Consider the following 6044-nt stretch of genomic DNA (forward strand, 5'->3'; position numbering starts at 1 on the left):
CTTGCTTTTGTTGTGAGGACTATTTTGTTTGGCCAGTTACTTCAAAAAACAAGTCATGCATGGCTTCATTTTATATCCTTACTAAGTTATATATACAATAATTAAGAAAATTGTAGTAATGAAGCAGTTTTATGGTTATTGACTTTGTTTTCATGAAATCATTTCATATACAAAATCAAACCCAACCAATTATATTTGCAAAGAAAATGATAGAAAGCATGTAATGCACAGAAATCTATTGAACACATGGATAATCCATGTTAGCAAACCATTTCATACACAAAATACATTTGGTAATTCAAGTGCACGTGTTACTTTATGGTGTCTGGTTCCTACATGTTTGCCTATTGTGTTTAGAACCATCACATCGGCCACATTTTCGTGTGCTAGTAGACTGTTTAGTTCTTGATCTTTTACGTTGGGTAGGAGGTTGACCTGGTGCTATACATATATTTGGAGGCAAAATGTTGATGGAACCAATAGCATCAGGAACAACCCAATCTATCTCCATTCCAATAGGATAAAGAAGTTAGGTGTACGAAGCTTGATAACACTTCGTGGTGTAGTAACGGGAGCACAAGTTGTACAGTGCTATACCTTTTGAGCAAACAGCGCGGGGCTACACTATACATTTCTATACCTGTACCAACCTCAAAAACGAGTTCATCCAAATTTCATACTTCAAAGGTTGTACCGGCGTCAAACGATTGTCTCAATTCCCCCTTCATTTTTGATGTCAGGGTAGTATGACAATTGGTAGATGTCTTTCTCCTCTCGAAGAACCGTTTTTACATCAATGTCGTAATGTGTAAGACCAACAAGTTCATAGGGAGACGTCGTTGTCGCCTGAAGATTGAATTCAATGACTCTACAATGTTATTAGTCATAACATTGTATCGATCATCAGTACGTTCCAAATAAGATGCGACGGTTGGTCTAATGGTCCGAATCGGTCTCATCATTTGCTTGAATTCCAATACGCGGTATGCGAGCATTGCACTTTTAAACAAGAATATGACATTGACTTATATACCTAGAAATGAGATTTTTCTTGATATCATATGCAGACACCATGATGCAAAAGCGAGAATAGCATCGTAATTGCTCGCTTAATATTGTTCTTCCTGTCGGACACAAACACTAGCTGATTTGAGTCATCAAGTATATCTTTCAACTTCGTGAAGAACCAATACCACGATACATTTGTTTTTCCCATCAACAACACCCTAAGTAATAGGATAGATTTGCATGTTGGCATTTTGCGCTGCAGCTACTAGTAGTATTTTTTTATACTAGCCCTTCAAATGACTCCCATCAACGTAAATTATCGACCTCATGTACTCTCTAAAACCACGTATGCTCGGCCCGAATGTGTGCAACAGTTCCTAGGTTTCTCTCAATTAACATGTGACAATATGAAGGTAATTTCTAATAACTCTCTTCAGGTGAACTATGAAGAATTCGAAGTCCCTTATCTTTACTCGTCATGCTTTACTGTAGTTAATTTGTACATCGAACTCACATTGCGTATCTCCGTCAATGCCCACGAACGTATGGTTGGTTTCTATCGGCTAATCATTGGATAATATGATGCCTAATTAGTATACTCGTTGCATGAATTCGTGCATTCCGTCGAACGTCTAAAGAACATATGTGCTCAGGTATGTATCTTCGAATCTTAAAGAAGGCTATATTTTTTTATCTTAGAGGTTCACAGTAGCCAACGACACGTGATGTAAACACAGCACACAGTAAGAGATCTAGGATTGGACTTTTTAATCTTGAAATGAAACTTCTTTGTCAAAGCATTTAGTTAAAACCTTGTGTGTAGCTGTTTCTTGGTAAAGAATATCTGATTCTCATGAATTTCCTCTTGATCGATCGACTGAATTGTATTTTACAATATACAAATTCCCTTCACCTAAACCTACACCCGTGTTATGAATCATTTCTGACCCTTGTAGTTAGCACACATTGACTTCGTCGCATGCATGTTCTATTGGTGAGAAAGAGTGCACTTCGTGTTTTCTAGCATCATATTCACCTGCAATTATACACGAAATTGCTTGTGTGTGAATAGAAATGTACAATTGTAAAGCCTGATCGTCGACTACATCAGTAGGGGTACGTTCATATTTGGAACCTTAAACTTCAATTGAATTCGAAACTGCAGTCTATTAACGTTGAGCTTCCCAAATAATTTATGTGCAAACTCTTCATATTCAATATCATGTCAAATAATAATTGATGTTGTTCGGTTTTCTAACCACTTCCACTCACCGTCAATGTAGAGGAATGTACCACCATAAGAAAAAATGAATCTCATAACATCAATTATATCTGCATGCCATAAACAAAAAATAATATCAGCTAATAACTAATACCTCAAACGAATATGCTAATTACCTACAAGCAATATACAAAAAATGTTCCCTAACTTAGTCATGGTACTTTTAATTTTACTCTTAACATTTTAAAATGTCAAAAATGACGTTAAAAGTGACATTCTCAACGTCTTTAATTGTCGAGAACGACATTTCAAGTACCATTCTCGATGTCTGTAAAATGTTGAGAGTGACATGACGAGATTCCACTTCACCATATGTATTTATCATCTTCTTCATCTTCAACCATTATTTTTGCAAAGAACTTATGCCACCATTAATGACATTTTAACTATAGAAGTACCTTAAATTATTATCTAACTACGTTATTTAAGAAGGTTATGATAAATATCTACTACTTGTTTGGACAATTTACCACATTGAAATCAAATATATAATAACTACTACACACAACTTCTTAATAAAGATCAGATATCAAAGGAAAATGCTTTCTACCCAGAAGTGAAAAGAGCCTAGTCAACTTCAAATTTTGATGACATTAAATTTCTCAACATGAAATAATTATTTTTTCTTTTGGAGTTATAATCATAAATCTCTTTCTGGTTGTTAATGCTTGCTATTTCATGTTCTCCATTCTCCCTAAAACAATTTGTTAATATATCTAAAGAAAAATGCAAGTGGATAAGTATAGGTAATAGCAACAATTATTGTGGCTTCTCATGGAAGCTATTTCTCTTCTTGAAATCGGTGTCAACTTGCGAAAGAAGAGTCGTGAATTATTTATTATTTCATTAAGGGTAAAATAGATAATTTGGTATCAAATTTGGCCATTTTTGCAAAGATTATCAAAAGTGGACATTTTTGAATTGATATATGTGAAATTGGACATTTTTGCAAATGTCCCTTTCTTTTATGGGGGGAAATTAGGTCATCTACCCTATAAAAATAACTAATTTGATTTATACTTTTTAAACTAATTAAAGCTTTAGTTATGTTATTTGTACAATGGTGCTCGACAATAATGATTGACAATAATGGTGTTGTCAAAATTTGGCCATTGATTTAAAAAAGGTTTTTGAAATGGATAAATGTAATATTGTCAAGTGTAAGTTGTCAATCAAGATTTTCAAACTAGATTGTATATGTAGCATGATTCTTAAAACTTTTAAACACGTAATAGTTACGTCTTAAACTGTTAACTAAAACTTAAACCTAAGGACTCAAACACCCTCCCCTAGTTGCGATTCTATCTCCAAGAAATCTCAAGACTCAAATCTACTGTTTGTGGGCTATGATCGTTGATGACTTTGCAGATTGGTCCAATGATGTAAACTAGTGGAGATAAATTTCCAATGAAGTTGGTTTATTTGTTCAAACCTAGGTTAAGTGAGCGATTTGATAGGTTTCTTATAAATGAGGAAAATGTACTTTGCCCATATAGCCCGACTTTTTATAAAAGTGATTTTTTTAGAGAATCTACACCTTTTTTAGATTTGTCACTTTTTTTTGATTTTCTGTCGCTTTCTCGAGTGTATGTCACTTTTTTTTTCACTTTATGACATGCCCATTATTATGCACTTCCACCATTGCGGCCACCATTACCTTATGTTGGCGATATTTGCCGTTGTACTACTTGTTGTTGCCTAGAGACAAAAACAAGCATTTTGCATCAATAACATGCAACAAAAGACTTAAAGAGTAGGTAGCTAATTGATAAATGTCTCTCTTTGTCCAAGTTAATCAAACCCAAGACAGGTTTTAAAATAAAAAAAAATAAAAAAAATAAAACTAGATATGTTATGCTCCTTTTCATGATAGAAAGCTTAAAAATTATAAAAATTAAAACTCTCTCATTTTTAATTAATAGTGAGGAAAACGTGTGTTGCACGTTAGTTGGTAAATGTTAAATAAGTGTATGGTGGTTGTTGAATGAACATGCACAACAGTACTTTATAAATTGAAATTGAATAAAGTGGCACATTTAAGTAGACATAGAAGAGATGTAAGTGTTTTAGAAGAAAAAATTGGTTTTAGATCCGTGTTCGAAGGTTTTTTGGTTGTTTAATGAGGTTTATATGAGTTGTATAGAAGATGAATCTTTGTAAACTCACCAGACGAATGACATGGCCCAACGAAGGTATGATAATTCAAAAAAAAAAAAATGGTGTGGTAGATCCATGCTGCAAAATATGAAAGAGTTAAAGAAATTGTTTAATTTTAAACAATCGAAACTTACCTGAAATCTGAAAGATGAATTGTTAATATAATCAATTAAGCGATATACTTAAATATAAGTAAACAAGAAAGCAAATGGAATTAGAATTAGAAATAGCATGAATAAATTAAGAACAAAGATCCAGTGATAAATTTTCAGTACATAAGAAAAGAGAATTGTTTCATATTAGCTAAATAGAAAAGATACAACTAAAATTGAATAGTTCATAGACATGTCAGAGTTCCATCAGTGTGGCTTGTTTTGTATAACATGAACATTGGGAGTTCATTATTTAGTAGCTCAAAGACGCATGTGTCACAAATTTGTAGTTGTTTCTCTCTAACATAATCTGCCCAGCCTATGGTGAGACATCGTATTTCACCATTTGCTCCTAAGTTTGTAGTAATATTCCAATTGTGATGTGAAAATTCGTAGATTCAAACATTGTGTAAAAATTTCGGCTAATGTTGTCTGACAAACCTTCCAAGTATATATTGCAAAGTTAAATGATAAATCAACGAACTATCGAATTTGAAATTATGTGGAAAATGTGAATATAGAATGATGTTTTTTATATTTAAGTAGAGAAAGATATAAATGATAAATAATGCAAATAACATAAGGCAATTTTTAAACCTGCATGTATTAGAAAATGAATCATGAAGAAGGAGAATGAAAATAATATAAGGCAGTTTTTAAACTTTCATGAACAAAAAAGGAGTTAAAAAGAAAATGGGAAATTAGACATAAGCAACAAAGAATATTAAAAAAAATGAGCAGATTAAAAAAAAAAACAATAAATCTCATAGCATAGCTTTTGAATAAAACGTTAATCTAAACAAGATGTAACTCAGAAATACAAAGTAGAAATTTAATGTTGTACGAAACAATAGGGAAAAATTGCTGAGAAATAAGTAAAAAAGTTGAGAAACAAATAAATTGCTCCAAGAAAGAGAAAAAACTCAATGAAGAAGATGAGTACAACCTGATGTGGTTTGTCTGTCAAGTACTTGCAAGAAACAAATTTTTAAACAGTCGGACGACAGAAAAATCGTACTTTCTCAAATCAAAGTTAAAGAACAAACACTACGAAAGCTAATGAAAATTTAAGGAGCGAACACAATCAAAGTAGAAGCTTAAACTTTCGTATATCATAATAACTTGATACAAGAAATTAACAAATCTTCATTTGCGTATCTAAAAAACTACAACAAGGAAATTGACTGCAGAACGTTTGATTTGTTGCACAAAACTCCCATCTTCCTAAAAATTTCGTCACCTACGACGCTCCTTCGCAATTTAGGTCATTCATTTTGAAGATTCAACAACAAGAAAGAGGAGTTTGTACAAAAAAAGATTGCGTGGGGAAATGAAGAGTAGCTGGTAGAGTGAGAGAATGGAAAAACAGGACAAATGGGTATTGAAAAGAGACTGCCCTCACCCTTTCCCATTAAAAAACCAAACATCATCGTTTTCAAAACGAG

Source organism: Olea europaea, unplaced genomic scaffold (assembly GCF_002742605.1).
Source record: "Olea europaea var. sylvestris unplaced genomic scaffold, O_europaea_v1 scaffold156, whole genome shotgun sequence".
Lineage (NCBI taxonomy): Eukaryota > Viridiplantae > Streptophyta > Magnoliopsida > Lamiales > Oleaceae > Olea > Olea europaea.